We start from the raw sequence: 27,739 nt of genomic DNA, 5'->3' as shown, positions 1-27,739 counted from the left end.
GAAAAAATTAATTTTAAATTCAAACGTGTTATTTTTACTAATAACAATTTTCTCTTCGATATTAACAAAATGTGATCGTATTAACGTACGTATCGATTTCACCAGTGAATATCATATAGTAAGTACACTGATCATAAAGTATCATTCACATCTATACACCAAACCAGAAAAAAAAAATAAAGATAACTTACTTTATTTGTTACAGTTTAAATAAACGAAAGACAAAAGCCACGTACCAATATCGAGTTTGTTGTCCGATACACGATAATCCATCGACCGATCGTGGATCTATTTGTCTGGACAACGTCATTCGATATTCTTCATGGAAACCTAAGATGGAAGCGTGGAGGGAAAGCAAAAGGGCAGCGTGTCCACAGGATCTTTGGTTGGAACTAATACATCAGTACCAACTTTTTCTTGACAGCGGTGGACGGTTGGTGAACGGAGCCGAGTCGAGTTTCATTTACACAAGCTCCCGGGCGCAGGTGAACAAATCGAGGAATAAGAAAAATATTATGCGACCACCTACCTCACAGCTTGTTGCTGCATCGATGGTATCTTCTTTCTTTCTTTCTTTCTTTATTTTGTACCGTTCTTATTATTTTATTTTTCAATGCTTGGCAACGCCGCGTTGCAAGCGATGCAAAAGTAGCGATTTTAAATTTCCAAATATATTTTGAATAGAGAAAAATTAGAATAGAGAATAAATTTCATTCGCTTTTTTTTGTTTATGATTTTTAGATTTTTAGATTTCCAGATTATCAGAGAATTGATATATAAAAAACGAATGAAGTTAATATGTTTATTTTTGATTCTAGTATTTTATTTGGATTACTTTATAATTATTCAGAATTGATTCGAAAAGAAATTTTTAGAATTTTTATATATTATACAAATTGGACACATTTTATATATCATAATTTGAAAATTACTCGATCGATATTTTTCTCGGTTTTCGTCCCTCTTGAAATTGAATCCTATTGGCGTCACCGTTGAAGTAGTTCTACTTTAAAATTCAATGATCTTCTCGGGCTTTCCGAGCACGAACTACCGGAGAGAATCGCCCTCACGATATGTCAACCGTTTCTTTTTACGTTCCACCATTCTATTATCTACTGGATATATACGCGTTCTTTGGAAGAAAACGTAATCTTTGTCAGAACAACCAGTATACAGAATTATTTTCGAATCAACTTTGATTTTCATCAATAGAATTTTGGAAAAAATATAAAGAAGTCGATCCAAATTAATCATGATTTACAAATTGATAGTTAAATGAATTTTTTTTATTAGTAATTTTTTATTGTCTGAAAATTAGAATATGAATCAAAATAATTGAATTTATATTTGAATTAAAATTTAAATCTATAATAAGTTTGAATTTGGTGTTTGATGAAGTCCAAGTTTAAATTTGAATTTGAATCTCAGTTTGAATTCAGTGTCTGATGGCTTATACTCATCAAACATTCAGGCGCACGCTTCCGCGTGCTACAGTTTCCCGAGACTTAATTTGAGTCTGACAGTGTGTTACAACAAGGACGTATAATTCCACATCAGAAATTCGTCGAGTCAATTTGCTCTTTAAACTTGCTACTCTATATAGCAAGAAGTTGGACTATGTTTTCTCGACACATTTGCAGTTAGAAATTTTATTTATTTAGTATGATTCTAAATTTCTTACTTTATAAATCTATTTTAATTAAAATTTTATTTAAAAAAATTTTCCTATAAACTTTAATCGAAAATGAATTCTTTCGTGATGGATATTTCTTTCAATAATGAATACAATAATATAATAATATATAAATTAAAAAAAAAACTTTTTATTGAAATTGAATTAGAGATTAAATAAAAAAAAGAATGTTTCATACACAATTATTTTTTTACTCCTTTAAAAGCTACTTTGAAAGGAAATTATTTTAATGACATTAGTAAAGGAATAAAAGAACAGTAATTCTCAAACCATTTTACAAATCTGTTTTTAAATTTTTTTAAAGGATATTGCGACAAGAATAAATAAGGCAGTGCGCTGCTTTATCTACAATTCTATTACGCTTGCGCTTAACCGATCTCCGTCGATAACGCTCGGCTTTTTCCGACAGCTTTCGTCGAGCCATCGGTTCCAAATTCAAAGTAGTATCTATCGTACCGTGAAGCTATCGAGTTCAAGTAAACAAAGCGATTTTCAACAAGTCATTTATTGATATTTTCTAATCTTCCTACAGATATTTCAATCATGTTTACAGAATTTTAGCCATCTCGATATTTTTATTACATTTAATAATAAGGTGTGTAATAAATAATTTTAGTACAAAGAATTCATATTCATTTAAAATTGTAATAAATTCCAAATAAATTTAAAAGCTAGCAATGTGTTGCATCAAGAATGCTTTCATTAGTCCCATTTCCAGAGGAAATATTCGAGAATTGTATCGATAAGCACAAACAAAGGTTATAAAAGATTCAGAGAAAAGAAAACAAAAGAAGAGCTGCCATTTTGAAGGAACCTATTTTCACGGGCTGAGATAAAAGTCTACGAGAAGAAAGACAGACAGAGGAAGGCAATTTCTCCTAAAAGGCTGTTATCCCGCGGCTTCGATTCCTTTCGAGGATAGACACGACCCGTATAGAAGTTTTAATGGCGGAAAATGGCTAGTGACGGATCTCTCTTGCACAGTGCGGACCTTAACTCAGCACTTTACACCGAGCACCTATCTCTTCTATCATTCTCATCAACGTCCAATTAACTATATGAAGATTATCACGGCAGTAACTTCAAATGAGCCGCTCGATGAACCATGTCTCTCGCGTTTCGAATACGAGAACTTTGGTTTTGAGGGAAAAGAGATGGAAATTTTGAAATTTTTAGAAGATCGAGGGTTCTTGGCGTTCTTAGTAATTAGATGACTGATGTTAATTTTCGGTAAGAGAATATATTTGATATGAATTTTTTTTCCTTTCAAATCTTTTGATAATTTTTTCAATTTATATTAGCATTTTAATAAGAATTTTATAATTTTATTTTTTCTAGAGGAAACGTTTCTGATTGAATTTCACAATTTTTTAATCCAATTAAAAAAATTAAATTATTAATTAAATAAAATATATATAAACAAACATATGAAACAAAATTTAGAAAATACGAGTGAAAATATGATTTCACGATATCGTATGATAAAGGATTAATATAATTTTTAAATTTTTCTATTCTCTTCAAAATTAACGAGTCATTATTGTTTTAACAAAACGTTAATTTTCGATGAGAAACAATTCGTACACAGTTTTGGATCGTATAATTCTCTCGACATGTTTCGAACAAGTTTCCTCGGTGTTTTAGATTTAGTTTCCTCGAAAAAGCTGACGGGTGTCGAGTAATTACGTTGACGTAAAAGAAGAGAACTAATATTTGATGTATACGAGATGTATGCATAAATTTTATATTCTAGCTTTTTATGCAAACAAATTTTTAAAAATAATCTCATAAGTAATCGAATATTAGAAATAATCTAATCTTTTCAAAGTTATAATTTTTCTAATTGGCACTAATGTATCATTGTAATATCATCATAGACTATTGTAATATCATCGACTATTGCATTTGATTTCCTTCCATTTCTGAAAAATTATTTTTTTTTACAGGTGTGTTAATATTGCATTGAAAAAAAAAAAACAAATCATTTCAAAGCAAATTTTACATGAAGACTTCTACGAGAGAAATTTTTCTTCTATGAGAGAAACAGACATACCAGAATGAAAAATCAAATTATTAAACGTTTAAAAATTTCAAAAATTAATTTTTGCATATTGAATGCGCTTTCTTATAAAAAAACAAAAGAAAAGAAATTTACAATGGTTTTGAAGAGGGAATCTACTATTCCTCTGATTGCCTGGTAAGAACTGGTAAGAAATCCGACTAATTTCTCGAATTCCGCGACAACACGGAAGAAAACAGAAAAATGGGATGAGAAGGAGCTGACCCATTTGGCGGTAGAATGGCCTAAGGGGGTTGGAAAAGAGATAGCGAGTGGAAATAGGCGAGAAAAAAGGGCAAACCCGTGTGTACGGAACACGCGGGTATCTTTTGTCGCCGATCTGGCCACCGGCGTCTCGGCATAATTAAAATTCTACAGACTCGCCCCGGAAGTTTGGACCACCTCCAAAATGCTCGAACCAAGTTACTCCATGGATCGATCCGAAGGCGAATCTTCTGTCTGTGACATCGCTGCTGTTGAATGAAGGGAGCTGCGATGGGAAAGTTAAGTGTACCAAAGAAAATCAAGGAGAAATTGTTTGGCCAAGCTTACGTTAGAATGAGAATGATTGATCGATCGACGTGATATTGACGGCCTTGACGGGGTTTTTTGAACGATGGTTCATGATATTTTGTGATGGGAAATTTAATAGTTACAGCAATGTACTTGGCAGTTTGTAATTTTTTTATTTTCTTCAAGTTTCAGACGATTTGTAATTGTTTGAATTAATTTGTTAGAATGATGAGATTAATTAGAGGAAGTATTAGAAACTTAGATGAGTAATAGAATAGAAAGGTAATGATTTTAATGTTTTTAATGCGAATGGTGATTTAATCATCGAGGTAATTTAATCACGATGAGCAAAATTTTTCAATTATGCATTTCTATTGAATCACGTTAAGTCAATGATCGTATTGCTGTTTGAGAAATTGGATATTACGTTGAAAATTGAGAAATACTTTCGAATGTATCGTGATATTAAGAGAAAGGTAGATTTTATAGAACGGATAGGAGACCAAATGCTAAGCCATTTAATTGGTTAAATATTTTATTTGAGGAATCTTGGGAGAGAGGATTCCCAGAAATTGGCCGCTTCGAGCAAATATTGAGATAGGCCTCGTAAATGGTTCTGCTCGTTTAAAAGGAAACGTGATGATGCAACACGTACAACTTTCCATCTGATCCCAGGTGAACTGTCCTTGCGTGTAACGTTTTTACTAGCGACTCAGTGATTGTGGCTACTTGTTGTAAATCGATACCGAAACGACATTTTTTTTTTTTTTAGATTTCATGTCACAGAGTAAAAATCAGAAGAAAGAAAAATTATAAAGAAAAATTACAAATATACGATCCAGGATTTAAGAATCTTTCGAAAGAAGAATAACAAATTAATTTTACGTTCAATAAAAGGATTAAGAAATAAAACAAATTGATACAGGTATTAAAGAATATAAAATTAAACAGAGTTAAACTGTTCATAAAAATTTCAATTTACGTTAAGATCAATATTCTATCGCTAATATTTTTTCTATTTCTAACATTTTCTTCTTTTTTTTCCCTGTTTAAGATACTCGTGTTAGCTTGTCCCTGGAAAAACGCGACGAAAGGGATTGTCGTAGCTGCTGATCGCACAGTTTCTCGGTTACATTGGTGTAACCGGTTCTCCAAGACTCCTCGTCGAGTCTCTTTGTATCGGGCGAGGCCTGGATTCGTGCCGTTCAAGCGATTTTTATTAAACGACGCGGTTGAGAGAATACATTGTTTGTCGCGAATTGCGCCTCTTGTGGTGAGAGCTAACCCCAGTCCTACGCCCTCTTCTTCCCTTGTAATTGCTGACTGGTAAATTGCTTCGAAGAAAAATTAATTTGCGTTACACTTAATTGTGATGGAACACTTAATCATTAATTTAAATTTAAAAATCAAAAATTCCAGAATCGTGAATGTTCTTCGATTTGAGGATAAGAATATTCTATAAAACTCTTTAAGTCGAAGTTTCAAATTTTCTTCAAATTATATTTATAGTACAGATAGAAGCTTTTTTTTAAAAGCCTCGAAACAATTTTCGCCTTATCAAACGGAGAACCAGATATCTTTGCCACCCACAATCTGTTCCTTCCCATAATTCAACCCTCATAATTCCCCACCAAATACATTCTAAAATCGCTCGTTCAGCACCCATATCCCCTTTTCGCAATCTCTTTCTCAGTGTTCCGCACGTGGAGAGTGCGATTGCCCAATTTCCCTCAATTTTCCCAAAGCAACTTCGAAATCAGCCCAGTCAGGGAAGCGTGCACGACCCCGCCAAGCTTTTATATTTGCTTAACATTAGATTACCCTTCTCGAGGGTATGTAGGTCGTCTAGTTTGTTCCCAGTTTCAGGAATTTACGATTAAGTCCCGCAGAATTGAATTTTCCAGGGGTTGGAATAACTGCGTGCCGCCATTCTGCAAGAATTTCGAGTTGAACGGGATCTCTGTTCCGTGATTGGTCGGTGATTTATTCAGTCGTTTCTGGTATCCGTGTGCAGTTGGTAACAGTATTTTTGACGTTCTTATATTTGATGTATAAGTTCGTGCAATAAATTATGCATCTATGGATCTATAAATTTTGATAAGATATTTTTTTTATACGATACAAATTTTTTGATTTGTGTGTTTTTCTTCTTTACAATATCGATTTTCCTTTTTATACGTTTATATAAATGTTTTTGTGCAAATGTCTTAAATTACTATTTTTTTTTCTATATATAATGTTTCTTTTTGAAGAGATCCAGATGTATAATTGATCGATAGTTTAATACAAAAAGAATATCTTAGAATCTCTCCTTGACAAATTTAAATTTGTTGGGACAAAATATCGTAATTATATCACGTGAAAAAATTATATCCAATCAAATAACGAAATTAATCATTCTTGTTACGAATTTTTCGATCAATAACATTAATATTATACATTTTCAGATCTCCTTCAACTACGATAATCAAGTAATCGGAAGTTCTCTTATTATTTCGAAAAACTCATGAATGGAAAGTAAGACTTAATCGTGCAGCTTTTCGCACGCCTCCAAACCGAGTTCTCGAGCAGCTGACGCGATAATTTATCGGGCCGTTTAACTTTCGAGTTTCGTTCGCGTGAAACACGAGGGAAGAGGGAGAGGGAGAAAAAAACTCGATACCAGGAAACCAGTTTCGAACAGACCGTGATTTCAATAGATTCCACGACTCTCTAAACATCGGTTCCTTCTCGAATTTACTTACTTCAACCCAGATCGAATTTTACCTCGCATTCTCACTTTGCAACACCTCTGAAATTCACTCTGCGTAATGGGTATAAAAAAAAGAAGAAGAAGAAGAAAAAAATAAGAAAATAAAAAGTGGAGAGATAGGATGGAAGAGAAGAAACGGAAGAGAGAGACTTACGCTCCTTACACACAGGCGGAGAAAACGTGGCGCGTAAATAGAGCGAATAAAGGAGGTCGAGTTGAAATGGGGTTGAAAATTTGTAAAGAAGGGGAAAGGGTTTTTTTTTACGAGTTAATGAAGGGAAGCCAGGGCAAGAAGGTTGAAAGTTAATTAAGAACAGCCTGGAAGGAATGATTATTTTTCTTTTTTTCTCTCTCTCTCTCTCTCTCTCTCTCTCTCCTTTCTTTGATGATCGTGCTTCGTTCTGTACAATGAAAATTTGTTGCATTTCGTTAAAGATTTTTTTTGTAAATTGTGCTTAAATGTAAAGGCTGAATTGTTTGAAAAAAACATAAGGATGGTTTGATCATTAATATTTACATATATGTGGACCATTTTTGATTAGATTCATAATTTTAATAATAAAAATTATGTACTGTACTGTACAATTTGAAGTGAAACTAAATTGGATGAATTAAAAGAGATTTATATTTGTGTGTACAATGATATGAAATGTTTCGATCAAGATATTCAAAATATGAATATAAAAGGGTCGAATTTGTTGCAATTGAGTGTAGTTTCAATGAAAGGGAAGCTTATAACGATCGATTCCGAATTCATTAAATTATTTCTTCGTTACGTATTTATTAACCATCGTGCCCATTTTCAGCGATGAATTACGATAGTTGGTATACACGTTGCATCGAGTATAGGGAAATTTTGAATTGGATGGAGAGCAACGTCGATATTAACGACAGTGATTGCTGCATTTTCTATAAACTTCCATCCAACGAACAATTGTTTCAATAAATAATTTTTTCGTATATTTTTTAATTATTCAAGAATATAAATATTATGATTGATATTATGATTGATACGCAAAAAATACTCGATATGAAAAAAGAAATAAAGAAGAGATAAAAATAGAGAAACAATGATTGCGTTAATCTCTTGAAAAAATTTTAAATAGTGGTATAAATAATATTATAATCGATGTGCAAAAGATTCGACATGGAAAGAAGATAAAAGTGATTCCGTAAACCATAATCGTTTTAAAAATGAAAAATCGTGAGATCGTTCGCAGAATCTTCGATTTTCCCAAGGATATCGAGCGAAAAGACGATTTAACCAATTCTAGAAATATTATTTGTTGAGACTATGGGAATCATTAGCGAGCAATTTATCGTGTCGTCGTAGGGAAATCGAGCGTCCAAACACGGGGAATCGATATTCCATTACGGAGGATCGGTGGTTCGCCAGAGAGAGGCACGATAAGAGGGCAACTATGGCGAACGGGGGTACCGCTTTCAAGATGGAAGATAGAAACGTCTGGGAAATGAAACTTGGTTACTGAAAAGGTATCTATCTCGCTGCTTTCCGAGTTAATTTCGTTGTACTTCCGTTCTTCGTGATAATTTTTCCACGATCGAACCTGATATGTACAAGTTGAAAATTTCTGGTAACTTTGCCAACAATTCATTAATCTAAATTTATTTAATTTTACAGAATTAAACACGAAAGAAGAAATCTGGTAAATTCATAGTCAAATATATAAATGAAATTTTTTTGCAAAATAATAATTCAGTTCGTTTTTTCAGCAGCATGGAATTTGAAATCTATCAGGATGGAATCATAAATGATTTACAAATCCATACAAATATTAAATTTATAACCGAACATGGGTAAGTAAAATTTTTCTAGTAATTTCTAGTAATTTAGTTAGTAATTAATAGTAATTAGTTATTTTCATTAACTTAAATTTTTTTAATTTCACAGTATCGTAATAAATTGTTTTTGAGATCCAATCAATTGAATTCTCAACTGAAAATGCTCTTGACAATATTTATATATATTTTAAAATTTAATCACGAAATGGCACCACTTGAAAATTGTTTAACGAGTACTAAGAATATTCATTTCATAATTATTTTCATCGTTCAAATTTACTTTTTACCATTTCTCTTAAATTATTCGAGAAACAATACGTGTAATAAGACTTCTCGATATTAAAGACAATCACCCTCATCACGAACGTCAATTAATAATTATTATCTAATAAGGATACTCGTAAACGGATATCTTTCTTTGTCATTAATTACCTGCTCGTTAATGATCAATTACGAGCGTATTTTTCGTCGACAATAAAGCAAGATCGAAAAACGATGGAAAAGAAAAAGAAAGAAAATCATTTCTGGAAATCGAGACAGTACCTATTAATCCCACGATAAATCCATCGATCAGTGGATATGAATACTCATCCTTATTATTCGCCATTAATCGGCTGGTAATTAGCGATTGCTAATTGAGGTGTTCTTTCTTGATACGCAAATAAAAGCTGATTCAAAAATGGAGTTAAAAAAGAAACGATAAAAATGAATTTCATGGAAATTGGTCTTTTTACCAATGATTAATGGTGGAATTGGTAATTAATAAATGAAAATTTATATTAGGACATTGTGAATGTATTTTAATTGAAATTTGAACATAATTAGATAAATTATAAGAATTATGTCAGATAGATGGAATAGATGTGCATGATAATTCAATCAAACATTTAGACCAAAACTAATTTTTAACAAAAGAAATAATTTAACAGAATAACAATGCATTATATAAATAAAAATTGTGATTCTACTTTAATAGCTTAATCTCGTAGAATCTTGAAGAATGCATGGATAATATTTTATGATTAAAATCCACCTAAAATTAATCTTTTTCAAAGGTAATAATTTAACAGAATAATGTTGCATTATGTAAACCGAGATTGTGATTCAGATTCTACAGTATCCTTTCTAGTAGAATTTAAAGCAAATTCATGGATTTTCGAGCTGGTAGCCTACAATGAATTTCCCTACCGAACGAATATTTAGAAGGCGGGTCACAGAGAAGAACAACACGGAATAGAGACACGATGCTCGTTGGAAATACTGAATAGTCTTTCCACGGTCGTCGAATAAGTCAACGTTTAACTCTTGTTATTTGGAAAGACATTTATACTTTGCAGTATCTCTTCCAATTTCATTTTAGATGCTCTTGTTTTACTTCACAAAATTAGTTTGACAAGTATCTTATTAAAATAAATTCTTTAAAACAAATTTAATTTATCCGCTTTTTAAAATTTATCCATTATATTAAATTAATGTACTTATTTTAGGTATATTTACAAGTAAGATCCAAAAATATTTCTTGTTCTCAAATTTTTAAAAAATTTTTAGAACCTACAATTGTTAAATTCCAGATTATACTCTGTATTCTAGAATTGTATACTTGTTTTTTCAAGGATCACACAAATATTTCAATTCTAAAATTTTCCTTTTTTAAAAAAAAATCATCATTCTTTTATTTCATCCAAGCTTTCACAACTTTCTTTACTCCAATATCTCTATTTCTACAATTCCTAAAACTCACATTATTCTACAGACATTATTCTAAGATATTTAATTCTTCCAGGAACCATGTCTCATTCCTTCCATCTCACGTTTTCTTGCCAAAGTCAAAAAATCGTCTCGTCCAAGAACAGGAGAACGCATCATTATCACGCTGAGTGGAAGGACGAAAGGCGCACGCGTGGTGATCGGCGTGCCTATGTGCACAAGTACACAAATAGCTCATTATGAACGAAGCCCGTACTTGGACCCGTCGCGCGCACTACGTAATTGGGGTTAATGATCGTGTGTACACCAGTGCCTCTCCTACTTGTACGCGAACCACCACTCGACAACTTGGCCCGGACCAGGCATTCCACTCTCTGGCCATTAGCAAGTGTAATGCCGGCCGTGGTAACACCTCGTTTCTTTGCCCATTTCCCTCATACTTCTACATTTTCTTTGGCCTCATCTTGACCGTTCAGGTTCTGCTCCAGGGAATTTTCTTTTTTAGCTTCCTTTTCTTTTTTCCTTTTTTGTGAAAGTGGAGAAATGGAAATAGCTTTTGACATTTTAATGAGGGATTGAGGGATAGATGATTTGAAGAAAGAGATATCGGAATAGTTTATGATTAGAAATGTGGTGGTACTCGATTAATTGTAATTTTTTTTTTTCTTTCTTGTGAAGAAATAGAAATGGATGGCTTTTGATATTTTAATAAGAGATTAAGAAGTGGATGATTTGGAGAAAGAGATTGAGTGAATTTTACGATTAGAAATGCGAATTAGAATTTAATTAACTACCGTGAAACGTGTTAATTATCTGAGGAAGCATAAGCATGCCAAATTTTTGAGTATAATGTAATCGAATTATGATAATTCAAATCTAAAAAGAAAAATATAATAATCTGGATAATTCTGCAGATTAAATTTCTATATGTAACAAATTTCTGAAAATAATTTTAAGATAAATAAAGTGAACTTGGATAAGTATCTGAATAATAATTATTCTAGAATATGATAGTGATTCAAAATCTTTGACAAATACTATATTATATATGTACTAAAATATATGTAAAACAATATATTTACATAAGAAAAATTCATCGAGTGGAATAAAATCTCGTCAATCCTTGGAATTATGATGCTCGACTGTATCGATACTCGTAAGTATATATCGAGACTTAACGAGAATGCATGACCGAGGACAACCGATCGAGGGAATGTCTCTATCGATAATGTCTTGATCGAGAGACCGGTTTTCTTTGCCAAGGTTCTTTGCCTGCCTTCGAGATTATCGGTTAACTGTACTTGTCCCGTTAGTCCACCGTGATAACGGGAGATCGCAAAAGTGCTCGGCTCTAAGCGAAGAAGTAAGATTGATTGGAACTTACTTAGTCTTAATGGATCTAATTTTCAACGAGGAATATTGGATTTACTCACCTGCAACAGAAAATAAAAGATATTCTTTATTAGATGGAAAATGAAAATATATATTAATAAGATCTTTGTGCATTTATGAGAAATTTAAATGTACAGAAATTTATAGAAAATATATATATATATATGCAAAATATATAAAATATGATAGTAAGATGAAATAAAATGTTTAAGTTTCATATATTTAATTGAAATAATGAAAATGTGCATTTACATAAAGATTTGTAGTTTAATATTAACGTAGTTGAATAATTTTGTAAATATTATTACAATCTATCTTTTCTAGAATATTTAATGATTTAGATAATCTTTTAAGATAAGGACCAGGATGATGGACTATATATATGTGATCATATGTAACAAATTTGGAACTGTGTGGAACTATGTTACATAAATTTTTCTTAGGAACAATTTAAAATTTCAATCAAAATGTGCCTTTAAACGGATTTTTATACTTTACTAGTAGATTACAAATTAAAATTTTTTATAATGTAGAAATATAACACATATCTTTTTTACATGTCTGCATATTATATGCATTCTATAGATTTTTCTATATTTATTAAATTTTCCATAAATGTAATTATATTATATAATAATAAATATTCATAGTCTGGAAAGAATTTTTGGATCAATCATTCAATATAAATATAAAATATATAATATAAATTTCGTATAAAAATAAAAAAGGAAAATTATGGATATATATTTACAATCCTAGTGGTTTGAATGTATACTTTATAGAAGTATAGAAGTATTCGAAGGAATGCGAAATATCAACGTAAAAATATTAAAAAATATATACTTCAGCGAGGAGTTTAAAAAGCATCCATATCCGATGTATTAAACGATGAATTTTCAACGTTCGAACGATTAAAAGGGAAAGCTGAATGATCGATAGGTAAAGGGAGAAATCGATGGTTAGCGCACGCGACAACGTCGCAGTGAATATACGAATTGAAATTGAAACCGTTTTGTTTGAGGCTGTAAACTGGGAACATGTGGAATCTTATCGCATGAAACTCTTTGCATTCTCGATAAAATAGAATGGTGAGTTATAAACAGAATGGTCGATGTGAGATTATTCTCAGCGGACTTTCGAATTCGAAAATTGTACTATTCTTGCTCGATCGATAGCTAGTGGAATTGTGTGTGAACATTGGCAGAGAGAAATTTGCATAATTTCATTATTGATCGCGTCACAATATGAATCTGTTTTTGATTGTTTTCTTTTCTTTTACGATTAATTGATTATTGTATTATTAATAGGAATTTTTGTGAAAAAGATGATAACGTTGCTGGTAAATTTTTGAGGAACAGTTGCTAGTAAATTTCTAGAGAATTGATTCTCGGTGAATTTTAAACTGTTGTCATTGAATTGAGAGAGTATCAAGTGTCAGTGAATATTCAAAAAATTGAAATTTTATATTTGAAAAGAAAGAAAAATGATTTATTTTAAACTTTATTTATATATAATATTTTTAATTAACATAACAAAAATAATAACGGTATCTATAAAACGATCACAATGATCATGATCGATGTATTTTTCCACGTTTCCATTACAAAGTTAGGTTAAAAGCCGGTATATTAATTTCTATTCTCTTGGCAATTATAAGCGGTGAACTTAAGCACTACGTGATTAATGCACATGTTAAACAAAATCACATTTTTTAATGTTGACTAGATGATATGTCTGGAAAATATTCCATCCTACGACAAAATGATTTTCGACATTACGGTTTAGATGTCTAGTTCGTAAGTAGAACAATTCATTTAATAATAATTTAAAATTTATATATAAAAAAAATAATTTATACAAAACTACAAATTTACAACTATAAACCACAAAACTTTTTTATGAAATCGAATACGATTCGTTCGTTTCAAGCAACAAGAAAGAATGGAAAATGAAACGTTGAAAAGGATCTATTCGCAACAGGGAGGCGAGTTACGATCAATTGATTCGTGTCGTCGAATTAATCGGTAAACGAACGATAAAAGGCTTATCTAAAATTGCGAATGAAATCAGATTAACGAGCTCTGCGGGAGACATTGCGATCAGTCCGCAGTTAGATTAAATCGGCTAGACATCCATTACTGGCGCGTCACGAGAAAAGGGGTGAGAAACGGAAAGGAGAAGAGGAGACGATCCGTCTCGACGGCTTTAAACGGATAGGAAGTTCGAAGCGGATAGACTTTGGGAGTAAGTATTTCTAATTTTAGAGATATTAAAATTATTTCTATCGAAGAATAATTTTTATATATTTTTAGAAAGAAAGATAGGTCGATTTGACGATTTTGTATCAACGAAAATTGTTTTTAATAAAAACATTGATGAGAAACTTTCGACTTTAATGGTTTTCAGGGACTAATTGATTATTTTTCAAAATTTATTTTGTTTGAAATATATTTGTAGAGATATATTTTCTTTTATTATTTTTCGAAAGTGAAAAATTTATTCGTAATTTTTTTTTTAAAATATATGAATTTAAGTGAATATTTATTTTATTTTTTAAAGTGAAATATTTCGAAGAATAATCTGATTTAGGTTTTATTTGTTAAGGTAAAATAAACGATAGTGCGTTGAGGATTTATAGTTTTTACAGAATTGTGATATAACGTCATTCAGGAAAAAAGTAATAGATTTTATACAACAATTTTCAATAGTGATTTACGAGAGGTTTAAAATTATAATAATAATCCTCGAAATATCATCACCTGTCTAAAAAAACATATATTTCTATAAATTTTCGCAATAGATTTTCTGTTTCTTCTCTTATTCTCTCATTAGTAAATAAAATTGCTCATAAAATCATTAAGTATAATAAGTATAATAAATAAATATTATCTCTCTTTAATTGAGACATCTATAAAATAAATCAATAAATTAATAATTTTCATCTGTAAACAATTCAAAAACAATTCTTTACAATTGAAATATCTATTAAAATTAGAGAAAAGCGCCGTAACTTCAAAAATAATGACTTCCAATCGACAAATGAAAGGTCATCGGAAAGAAGAATCTTGACATTTAAAATGCACTTTTATTCATCTCAACACGATTTCCAATTCCGAAGATATCGTTGTGCAAAGAAAGGACTAATTTTTTAATCATTATCTCCATTCTTATATACCTCTCTCTCTTGCATTCGTCTTACTAACCCATTCCAAACTTTAAACTAATGACAAATGCAATTCCAGGAAGACACACGCATTTCTAGGAAAAAATATAAAGCACTAAGTCACCGATGACCCAATAATCTCTACATCGTCTTAATCGCTATGGACATTTTAAATTCTTATATCTCTACAACCGATTAAGATATCGAGATGAAACAAAAAAAGACTTCAATGGCACCGTTTCTTCTATTTTCTCAGTGAGTTTTGATGATTAAATTTTCAATTTTTTTTCACATGATTTCGCATGAAAATTTTCATTCGTCCATGCATTGTTCGATAGGATGCGATGCGAATAGGATATCATTAATGGATCATCGAGGGTGTGTCGGACGTTCGTAAGAAGGACGACAACCGGCGACAAACGGCCGTGCGCGATGGATACGCGTGAGGACGCGATTAATGGATGTTAAGTGCGTTATAATGATGTCGCCGTCGGGCAAATTCGAGTCTCGTAAAATAGCTTGTCGGAGATTCGTGGATTCTCCACGCGTATTCTGCCGAGGTCTCGACCAATAATTCAATGACGATTGATCCGTGCGTCCCATCGATGCCGCCAGAAAATCTAATACGCCAGTCAATCTTTCGCCCTCGGAGATTGATGAACTGGGATTTATCTTTGTTCGCAGTGAATCCGAATATATTATCTCCAAACCTATTTACGGAATTATTCAGTAATAAAATTACTGAATAATAAAAAATAATAATAATTCGAGGTTTAAAATGTGTTTGAAAATGAGTTATTAATAAATATGTAAAAAAAAAAAAAAATAAAATATCAAATATTCAATATTCGAATTTCTGTCAATTAAAAAAAATTAATTTAATTTAAATCGAATCTTCTTAATCAATAATATTTTTTGTAATAAGAAAAGTTTTTTTTTAAAATATAAAATCAAATGTGCTTAATTGGAATACTTTGCACGTACAACGAGAACATGTATTTACATGTGATTGAACACAATGATTTCAGAAAAGAGATAAACGAATGTTGTTAACGCGTGTTCTACACGAGGGTTACGATAATTTACCAGAGTCTCTTTCGTCATTATGATAATCAAATAGGAGTGAACATGTCCCACTAATTAAATTGCCAACACGCGTAAGATGCACTTGGATATCGGTCATCGATTATCCGTGTACCGCGCAATTAATCTCGCACCATTATTAATTCCTTCGTAGCCAATGACCCCCTCTTCTATGACATCTTACATAACTTAATCTGACAGTTCTATTCCTTATAGATTTAATAGACTAACGAATATAATTTTCATATCAAAAATTAATAAAATATATTTTTGTCATATTTTTAAAAAGAGTAAAATTGATTAAAGAAAAGAAAAGGAAGAAATATAAATATAAATGTTAAAAATAATATATATTAGATTGGTATTAATAGTTCTTCAAAGCTTTTCTTGGTACATATAAGAAATCCTGAAAACATACTTGGTGTTCTATATTCCTCAAAATAAGATTCAGTAATATTCTTCTTTTGTGATAAGTTCTTTAATATTTTTCCTTATCAATTTCTTTAATATCTAATATATAATATTCATATTATACAAATCCCATGACACATCCCATTCTTTTTCATTATTTTTCTTTCTTCTCCTATTTCAATTTCCTCAAAGCAATAACCTTGATATTTTTCATCTATAATAAAATAAACTCTTCTACAAATTTTCTTCTCACAGCTATATATTTAAACTAATATTTATATTTTTATATTTTCAGATTTTCTCCAAAAGTCATCACCACACACGTTACCTTTTTCTTTTTCTCTTTTTCCTTTTTATACTTTTTTCTCCCTTTCTATATTTTTGCTTCCCCCCCTTTCTTTCTTTCTTTCTTCCTTTCTTCCTTCCCCTTCAATCTCCAACTTCCCCTCCTCCTTCCTTTAACCCCTTTGCTCGCTGCTTAAATGCAAGCATCACTTGCACGCGGCACGAGTCAAACAGACGCGTTTTACGCGTAATTTAACCCAAGCCTCGTGAAAACGGCCGACGACGACACACAACCGTGTTTCCACGCCCTTTGTACGCCCTCCGCTGCTCTGGACGTCGACGCGACTTTGACTCCACGGAGGCGGACACGTAGACATCCCCTTATCCCCTTTGGAGCCAACAAAGCCACGAGATCCATAGGACTTCGGCCTGGATATACACGTATCTGCGAGCTCTGATGGCTAGAGTCACGCGCCTCGAATAAAATACTATCCCGTCGAGACCGTTACTTCTACCGCGTAACGTTTTCCGCTTGTGTGTCCTTCCACCATGTTTTATTTATAAAGACCGCGAGGATTTTTCTCGAAGATCGGGAAGACGCCGAATGGAATGAGACTTAAGCTTGATTTGCTGGAAATCGAGGTCTGGAAATAGAGGAATTTTACGCTCGGCGGATTTTTCGCGTGGTAATAATAGAAGAAACGAGGAGTGTGTCCTAACCTCAAAATTGACAGATTCAAAATTATGGGAAACATTGAAGTAAAATAATATTTGTTTTGATATTTTAAGTCTGGTGTTGAAGTTTTTAATCAAAAATAAAAGATATTTTACGAATGAATTAATATAAATGTATATTTTGTTTCAGAAATTCATTTTTGGGATATTGTTTTGCAACGAATAACGATGAATCGAAAATAATAAGTCATGTTCATGGAACTGTTTGATGATAAGAAGAAATAAACGCAAAGGAAAGATGGAATAAACATAAATTGTCGAATAATAGGAGTGATTGATCGAATAAAAAATCTTTTACTTTCTTCCTCTGTTTCTCTTATATTACAAAATTCTTTCCTTCGTGAAAAATTCACGAAATCGCCTGGAAGTTTCAATCGACTGTTTCTCAATTCTTTAAGAACAGCGTCGACAAAGAAAATATCTAAATTTATTGCAACAAGAACTATTTAGAATCAAAATGAAACAGAATATTCGATCATCAAAAGTCTTTGAAGAAAATAATCAGATATTTTCCTCCACGAAGTTAATCATAAAAATTTCGCAAAAATTTCAAATCGAATATCATTTCTATTAAGTAGATATAATTCGTCTTCATTTCAGAACGGGTTAATGTTCCTTTCTTGATTCCAACAAGGTATCCGGGACAGATGTTTGCCATCAATCAAGGTGTATGTAACGATTAATCCATCACGTATATCATCGCACTGCGAGAATTGTCGGGAAGATTATAAGAGACTTCTATCATGACACACGCTTGAGACACAACTGCGAAGATCAAATTACCTCATCTTTCACGTATATCTCACGTTATTTCTTATAATGGCGATGATAAAATTGGAAAATTGAACAATTTCGAAGAAGGTTAAACGCTTTAAAAAGTTAAAAAAGATTTAAGAAATTTATTTTTATATCTTTTAAAAATTTGATAGATGATGTAAATATTGAAAGTTGTATTAAGAACGCATTAAAAAAGCGAGATAAAAATAATCCATGGAGCATAGTGTTGCTCAAACTATACAATCTTCAACTATCATCTATAATATCTTATCAAGAGTTATAGAAAATCAAAGAGTTACAACAATTTCTAGAAACTTTTGACAAATAATTGGAAATAAATTGAGGCAACGATATCTCTCGAGATAAAATTTACTGTGGACGAACTAAAGAAGGAAATATAAAAGAACGGAAGTTTGATCGTGTCGCTTAATTAAAAATCAAGATCGTGTGAAACGATATTCCTTTCGGAATACTTGGCGCGAATTGCGAACTTTTTATGGCTCGTGAAAATGAAACTAAGTTTTTTTATATCGAAATGAAGATATGCCTTCGTAAACTTGGCCAATCGCGACAAAAAGATTTAAATATTCATGGAAAAAAAAAAGAAATCATAAACTCAAAGAAAAAGATAAGTATCGTTATTTCATACTTGTTAAAATTAATTTCTCGATATTGTTTATAGGATGATTTGATGGACAATTATGCATTTTAACACATTCAATATCATACCAAAAATCTAATGAAATTCAGAACAAACATGTTACATAATATATACAACAATACTTGTACCATGCAAAAGAAAATGAAGAATTCATGCCAAGAAAGTAGAAAATCTTGGAAACAAAAAAAAATATGCCCAAAACGTTCAATCTCTAACAAACATCGTATTTGATACGATATATCAACTGTTCCAATACTCATACTACGTATTTCAAGAAGTATTTTCCTTTTTAAAAAAGTAGAGCCACTTGAACCTCCTTTCCGCACAAAGTAACTCGTTTCGAGTTGTTGGCAAATTGAAATCGATCGAATCCTCCCCCTTTTCTCCCGGTATTCCTTTTTACACCACACTCTGATTCAATTTCGAGAACAGATGCAATCGCTTAGAAGAAGAGACGGGACCAGGGAATGGGGCTGAGAAGCGGAGCAAGGAGTGGAAACTATTTTTCCGGATGAATCACGAGCATGGAGGTTAGACGCTCTCTGGTGTAAACCATTAACGCTCGATTAGAAACGTATCTTTCGTAAAATTATCCTTTCCGGTCTTGACTTTGGTGTACCGCCTCCGGATGAGCTGTTTGGCTCTGTTGGATACTTCTTGCCCATTCTTTTTCTCATCCGGATACTTTTATTCGTTCAAGGATGCGTCACAAATCTTAGAAAAGAATAAGGTAATTGTGGTTGGAATATTTGTGGTTGGAAATGAAAATGGGATGGAGAATATAATAGAATTTTGTTATTTTAGATTTTCATCATTGGAAAATTATTGAAACAGAAAGTTAATAATAATATTTAAAATTATCATTTGAGTATTGATAATATAAAAGAAAGAAGAAACTTTTCATGAAATTCTATGTTATTATTTAAGATTTGGAACTGATAATTAGAAGGTGAATTCATGGATTAGCTTCAATAATCTTAATCTTTAAGCCTAATGAGTGATTGATCGAATTGGCAGAGTTAGAAGGCTAAGTTTTGCTTCCAAATAGTGTTCACGGATAATCCATGAGATCCTTAAATTCTAAATGTATTTATCACATGCTCGAGTAAATCGTTTTTCACATCTCATCGCAAATTGATTGAACTCTAAAATGCTTATAAGAAGAAAAAATAATGAATCATCGTACTCGAAAATGAAAAACCAGAATATAACATAAAATATTTAAGTGAGATATTTACATTTACAAAATTTTTAAAACGGGATTATAGTAATTTCAACTAATAAATTGGAATAATTACATATTCCATATTATTATAATATTCACGGCTGAAGAAGAATCCATGAAAGGATTAAAACATACAGATCACCGATGGAGAAACGATTGTTTGAATCTAATTTCTCATAAATCTATCGCAAAAACCTCGTCACAAATCAAATCATTCAAATCTCCTTTTAAGCTTTTTAAGCAAGAAAACCATTCCAATAATCAAACGCACTTTTCCATCAAAGCAAAGGCCATGTGTCCATTGACCAATATCGAAATCTATCCCTAAATTCAACTAGGTTTCCAGGCCAGGCGTAATTCCGGCCTTCGGTATAATGAGAGTGGCCGTAATTTCGGAGGGTAAGCCGGCTTTCCATTTGCCAGGAACTCACTCTCTACCCACAATCTCCTTCGGCCACGGTATCTCGCTGTCCGTTACGATTCGAAGAAAGGAACAGTGGATGGAACCGAACGCGAGTGATATCCAGAGACTATTGAATGACCTTAATCCAATTTCGATTGGACCTTCAACTAAGGTCCACGAAATCAGCTGCTGTCTCACACAAGTGGATGAAATTTGAGATAATGTGGCTCTGCCTATGATGAAATATGATTGCAATTTTATATTCTAGTTTTTCTATCTTCTAATAAGTATATTCTATTCTTCTAGGAATATATTAACAGGAATATTATACAGGAGTATAGTATACCATTGTATCGAGATCTTTGTGCCTATTACAAGAATCCTATAAATATATTAACATTATTAGATAGAAATATGTGATATGTATTGAGTATAGTATGTAAAAATTGAAGAAAAAACGAGTTAATCAAATCCATGTCTTTCAAGTCCATAAGATAAAATTCTATCCTTTATGATACTCTTTAATTTTCTTATTCGTTTTTATTTATAATTGGCATGGAAATTCGATATTACAATGTTATATAATATTATAATGCTACATTTTAATATAGTGTATCTAGTTTTCTAGGTAAGGTATCTAGTATTTAATAAAAAACATATAGAATTGGACATACAAAAATATTCTTTGAGATATATTTATTAAATTATAATCAAAGTTAATAAAAAAAAACTAAAATATTAATATGCAAAAATCTAGAAAAATGCATACGATATGCAAAAAGGACATAAATTGTATCCAAAACAAGTTACAGATTATAATAATTAAAGAAACGGATCTTCATTTCACTTCTTTCAATTCATGAAAATTTGAATTCACATAAATATCTGCAGTCCAGATGCTTCAATTTAAATATAAATATATCGCTCACGTTTTCGAATATCGTTTTCCAATCCACCAAGAGCGGACAGTTCCATGGACAGCTGCCCAAGATCCCATCCCTAAATCTTTAAAATGGTTTCAGCCATATCATTCTCCGCCTTCCTCCTCCGGCATTACCATACTGGAACACACGCAAAAATTCCGACCTCGAGCAGAAGAGGAACGCGTCAGACGTGAGAAACATCTCTCGAGGCCCCCTCGGGTCCTGGCACAAGAAGATATTATCGATAAAGGGAGTCTTTGGTGGCGCGTTTCCAATGTAAAAACGGGCCGGGTCCGCTCGTGTTCGCGCATATAAGCCCCGTGTACGTGTCATCACAATATACACGATGGATCCATCGTTTCCTCACGTGTTCCTTTCCTAGGCAACACCCCCCTTAACCTACTTATCTGATAAGAGTGATCAACAAAATTTGGCAAAGTGGTATTTCTCTATAAGCATGATTATAATTGGTAATTTAGATAAAATGTATATTGTTCATAAATATTTGGATAGTTTACAGAATTGTTATCAGTCTTAATCGATGCAATTTTATGAAAAATAGTATAATAATCTTTATAGGATTATTTTAAAGGTTCTACTTTTATATCCCTTAATTAAATTTCTTTGAAAATTACTTCACAAAAAGCTAAAAAAATTCAAAAGGGCTCCAGATGTTAAAAAAACTTTACAGATAACTAAAACCATGGATTTAAAAATTGAAGGCTTCTCTTTACATAATTTTAAAAGACTGTTTGCAATTTTTTAGCATTTTGTTAATCCAATAAAATAGGAAATTGGTGTCATTCTGTAGAATGTTTTTTCAATGATCAATTTTATCAAATATTTAATTTCAAAAATAATAATTATGATAAAATCAATCGTCAATTTATTCTCTCTGTCTTCATGGATAAGTTTAGCTGGATGATTAGCATAGGTATTTAAAATCATTGAACTTAGTTCAATAAAACAGGATTTAGATGTGGTCATCTTTGCGAACAGCGTTAAATGAAGCGATACCATTTAACGCCGCGTTTGCTGCAGCATTGGGACAATTTTGGGTTAAATGATGGTCCGATGCGGCCGTTCTAAATGCCTGCTGCAATTTCTAGTAATATCGTTCCACTTGCGCTATTCGTAGTATGCTGTGGTTTTATCAAGAAATATCAACTAGAGAAATCAAATCACATTTCAATAAAATAAATAATCTTAACCATAGTCGTGCTTATTGGTCAACTACGATTTCTAAAAGAACTCGTTATACTTATAAATATTTTATTTTGAATAATTATTTTTTTGGAAAATATTTTTAAAATTAAACTTTTAAACTGTTAATGTTAATTTTTTACAGGAAAGTTCAATTTTATGAAATTGACTAATAATATTAGACTACTAATAATAATTGAGAGTATAAGAACTAAGTTGTCTGTTAAATATATATTAAAGTACATATTTATTCTCAATAAAATAAAATAACAAGTATTCTGAACATTCGTATGATTATAATTAATAGAAAGAGAGAGAGAATTTCTTAATGTAAGAAATACAATATTTAGATATTTACAATAGTCAGAATAAAATCGCATATTATATATTATGAGAATAAAAATCATACATATAATAAATAGATATCATCTCGAGTTAACTTATAATTTTAGTCTCAATTTTTATGATGATTATTAAATAAAAATTATATCATATACCTCGATATTAGAACATTGAGAATCCAAAATAACCAAAGAAAATTGCATAAAAGTATATTTCCTTTAAAGTAAAGATAAATCCACAGAGAGAGGAAACACGAGTGAGAGGAATTTTCCTGATCTCATTCCGTTTTCCTGTACGTTGCCACCTAACACAATTCAAACAAAGATACAATCGTCGAAGACCCACAACCTTTCCATTCCACATACCACCTCTTCTTTACGGGCGTCTTTTCTCCCCTCTGGCATTTTTCTTCTATCTCTTTTGTGGTCTAACAGATCTCTAATTGAAAAATATCTCTAGTCCCTTTGACTCTATCCTATAGCCTTTCATTCGCGCCGAATGTGGTCACGAAACGACTCTCTAAGAAAGTATACGTAATATCCCGCCGCATTGGGATAAGGTTATGCGCGCGCAGCGGGGGTGGAGAGTGGGGAGAACAGGCTCGTAAACTCGAAGCCGTGTTGCTTGGCCTAATTAGGAGCCGTTGCATGTCTCAAAGCGACGATGGTGGGGGATGGAGGACGCACAAAGCCGACTAGGATGCATCTCAACAAAATGTCCCTAGGAGAAATTTTTCATTACGAATTTGAAATCGCATCCAACGCACATTTGTTACCGCACATGATTTCTCCTTTTTTTCTTTAATATTGTCCTATTTCGAATGGACTTTGTTAAAATCAACATCTGGATACTTTTATTATAAATTATTATAAAAGATTTGTTTTTTGATTTATGTTAAATTTAGATTCTTCATGGAAAATATTTTAAAATCGTATAATACAAGAAATATTAGAAATGAGAAAAATTTTTTTAAGGATATATATATTACAGGAATTTCTAATACATTTGCAATAATAATTCTAGTGATGCTTATTTATATGGCTATATGTATACGGGTTTTAAGCCGTATCGATTAAAAAAAATATATTCCAACGTACTAACAATGCGATTCAACATTTCGAATAAATTCTTCAGTAAAAAATTTGAAATAAAATCCCTAGTAAATACAACTTCTATTCACAAATCCCAAACATCACAATAACAATATATCTATATTTTTACGTTTAGAGAAACTCGTTCTTTCATATCTCGTGCACAATATCTCATATACGTGAAATGTTCCATTACTTTCTTATATAATATTTGTATGGAAGATATTAAAGCACCGATATTCTATGCTTCTTTTATTGTACGACGTGATATTTGCGATTTGCATGGTATCTTTAAAATCCCTATACAAACGTTTCGAACAAAAAGACACCAGAAAGTATCGTTTCCTATACGGATACCTTTCTCGATTTTCGAGATATAAAAGAAGACAGTAATTCAGTAGACGTTATTACGAAGGCAAGAATGGAAACATTATCCTTGACCGCCATAAAAATCTGTAATATCCTCATCTCCTTATTGACTATTTCATCTCCGAATAAATATTCAAGCTGTCATTCGTAAATTAAAAGCGTAATAGAAGTTCGACAATGCAGAAACAAGAGATCTATGGAAACGGTAAGCCCATACCATATTGGAAAAGTCAATACTCGAGAAAAAGTATCCGAATTGTTCGATACCATTGAGACGGCGCCTACTCGACGAGAATAAATTACGTTGGTTGGTACTCCTTATCAAAAACCACTAAATCCTAACTTCACTCGCGATATTTTCCAATCGTTTACATACGAGAACAATGACGCCAAGTTTGTGGATAAAGCGTTCGCCTAACTAACGTTACATCCGATTATTTTCGAGTTCCTCTTGAATTATTATCACGGACACTCGATTTTTCTATTCTGATCAAGTAAATTGGAAAATAAATATCGACTCTTCATTCAAGGATTCAAAGAATTTTAATTTTATAATCGTTTTCTTTGTTTATTCTGAATTAACTCTGATTTAATATTCATATATATTTTTTATTTTTGATTTGTTTTATTAATGTTAAAGCATTATATCAGAGTGTGTCTTAAGAATCGTAGGAAAACTAAAACTAGTACTATTTTCTTCATCTCTTTGGAATTTCTATTATTCTATATTTTCTATCAATGTTTGTAAAATAAGAAAAAAATTCTCAATTAAATAAACAAAAAATAAAATTATATGGAATAGAAGAACAAATTTTAATTAAAGCAGTAAAAATTGCATGCTTTGGAACAGCGTTAAGCAAATGATATCGCAATCTTCCAAAACTCTGGCGCATTATTTGAACGATCCAATTAAATGAAAACCGTAGAAAGACAATAGCAGAAAGTTCGACGCCTGGTAGATGTTAATCTCGCAAGTAATGAGAATTGGCCATTTCTTTAAATGTTTAATTTTATTCGAGTTAAACTTCTTTCGTATATCCTTAAATGCACTTTTTGTCTCGTTGACTTTCTTCAGGATTTTTGGAAAATAAAATTTAATTAATCTTTAGAGGACTGAAAAGAACAGATTTAAATATCGAGATAATGAAAACAGTTATAAAAAAAAAAACAGTATAAAAATATCAATTGAGCTTTATCTTTCAAGTTATAGGTTATTTAAGTTTGTACTACGAACGCTAGTATGCTACAACTAAATCAGTGGTATATATATGATTAAATAAAATGTAGCCAATCACATATTTCTTATATGAAAATTATAAAATAGTTATATTTACTTCATATTTGGCAGATATTTAAATATATGGAAGAATATTATTTAACTTCATATTTTAGTGAAAAAATATAAAGTATACTAAAAATGGTGTACTAGAAAGAAATAAATGAAATTTAAATTTAATGATTAAAATAAAATAATAAATAAATAGATAAAAAAATATAAATTGTACACAAAATTAGAAATACTAAAGAAACGAATGCAATGTATCGTTCATAGGTTTTATTTAAAAATATATCCTACAATCTTTTAGCAGGAATGTACTAAATATATGTACAAGTTTTTGTAAATCTATTATTTACGATATTTTCATTTATGACATTCCGTATATTATCCTTCTAAAGCTTAATAGTAATTCTCCAACAAATTTAATTCGAACTTATAAAATAATAAATAAAACGTTTCATTGAGGAGAAAAAGTTGAAAAAGTTGAATAGAGGTTAGGCGAGGGAAGAAAAATGGATTTGCAGCTGCGAATCGTGGAATGGCCGATAGGAAAAGCGGGTTACACTACTTTTTACGGGGCTTTTCCATTTGCGGTGGTCGCGGTTGCGGGATCAGACCCCCCCAGTGGGAACGTTGTATCGTCCGGTTAACTTCCCCTGAGCCAATTGGATATTCGAGTACGGCCTGGTATTTACGACCCCCTAAAATCGAACCATGGCGTTATCACGAATCGCCTCGAGCTTTTAGGAGAGAATGGTATATAGTGATTGAAGATCTTGAGTAAGATTGCGTTGTGATTTGTTACTTGGTAGATATACAGAGTGTTGATATATTCGTGGAATACTTTTGATACTTTTGGATCCAATTCTCCGAGCGTATGTAATTTTTGACATTTAGGATTAATATTCTAATAGAATATATTTTGCTGAAAGAATATATTTTAGTTTTTAATCTTTCAAGTGTTTGTTTTAATCTGTTAACTTGATTTTCCAAATTTATTTTGATTTCAAGAATTTTTTAAAAGATTTGTTTTAAAAATGAATATTCTATAAAATCCTGAAAATATATTAACATTTTATATAACTTGATAAGAAAAAAGTTCAAAATTATTAACTATAAGTCCCATAACTCTAAATCAAGTAATTTTTTTTTAAATAAAATTGGTAAATAAAATTTGAAAATTGATAAAATTTATTAATTTTTTTAAAATGATTATTTTTATGAATTTCTTTTTTCAATCATTTCTTCTGAATTTATTATTCGATGAAAAAATTAACTGTATAAGATTTGGCTTGGAATTAAGATTTGAAACTTAAGGATTTTTTTTACTTAACCTTAATGACTTGAAGCGAAGAAAGTGATCTTGAATGGTCAATTGATTTCAGACATGGGCACTTTCCGCAAGACATTTCGAAAATTTTACTTTTTAAATTTTGTTTCTTTGATCATAAATGTATATTATTCTTTCATTACAATTTTGTATTGTTTTTATGATTAATTTTTAAAGATAACTTGCATTATTTTGCCATTTTTTCAAATTTAAATTAATATAATTTTTCAACAACCTAAAACTAAGGAAAAAACAAAATTAACAAATTGTGAATGGCAATTATTATATCTAATGTAGCCAAATATTTCTATAACTAATTTTACATTTTATTTTTCAAAAAAGAAAAGAATAAATCTAATTTAACTAGAAATAGAGACAGAAAGTTAAAATAGTAAAGTTAAAATAAAATTCGAAAAAGAAAAAAGTAGCAGAGTTAAAATTTCATGAATTGAAAGACTGACTCTTCAGAAAACAAGCAATGCGAAACAAGGTAACGTATGTTTCTTAAGAAAAGAAATTACTCCAGGAATATGAAACATT

At 31.1% G+C, this 27,739-nt stretch overlaps 1 protein-coding gene and 3 long non-coding RNA genes across 16 annotated transcripts in view; 2 read left to right on the top strand and 2 right to left on the bottom strand.

Annotated features, from left to right (window-relative positions):
- LOC108000293 (tyrosine-protein kinase Btk) overlaps positions 1 to 27,739 on the bottom strand; it is a 152,409-nt gene that overhangs the window by 49,458 nt on the left and 75,212 nt on the right. The window lies entirely within an intron of this gene.
- LOC108000299 (uncharacterized) lies at positions 2,209 to 11,623 on the top strand. Of its 9 annotated transcripts, none has more exons than XR_003698336.2 (7): positions 2,209 to 2,923; positions 3,640 to 4,940; positions 5,038 to 5,190; positions 5,320 to 8,511; positions 8,660 to 8,684; positions 8,755 to 8,835; positions 8,930 to 11,623. It is a non-coding gene; the product is annotated as an uncharacterized LOC108000299 (long non-coding RNA). The 9 variants fall into 9 exon arrangements; XR_003698337.2 differs by having other exon boundaries at positions 8,752 to 8,835; XR_009833168.1 differs by having other exon boundaries at positions 5,320 to 6,278; positions 6,713 to 8,835.
- LOC108000307 (uncharacterized) lies at positions 13,051 to 21,503 on the top strand. The gene is made up of 6 exons (XR_003698348.2): positions 13,051 to 13,715; positions 13,849 to 14,163; positions 15,162 to 15,337; positions 15,421 to 17,620; positions 17,727 to 19,764; positions 19,839 to 21,503. It is a non-coding gene; the product is annotated as an uncharacterized LOC108000307 (long non-coding RNA).
- On the bottom strand, positions 23,017 to 23,999 carry LOC133667446 (uncharacterized). Its single transcript, XR_009832962.1, has 2 exons — positions 23,496 to 23,999; positions 23,017 to 23,434 (listed from the first exon to the last, which is right to left on the bottom strand). It is a non-coding gene; the product is annotated as an uncharacterized LOC133667446 (long non-coding RNA).

This window comes from Apis cerana, linkage group LG16 (assembly GCF_029169275.1).
Source record: "Apis cerana isolate GH-2021 linkage group LG16, AcerK_1.0, whole genome shotgun sequence".
Classification (NCBI taxonomy): Eukaryota; Metazoa; Arthropoda; class Insecta; order Hymenoptera; family Apidae; genus Apis; species Apis cerana.
Note: the sequence above shows the minus strand (reverse complement) of the source record. Positions and strands in the feature narration are given on the sequence as shown.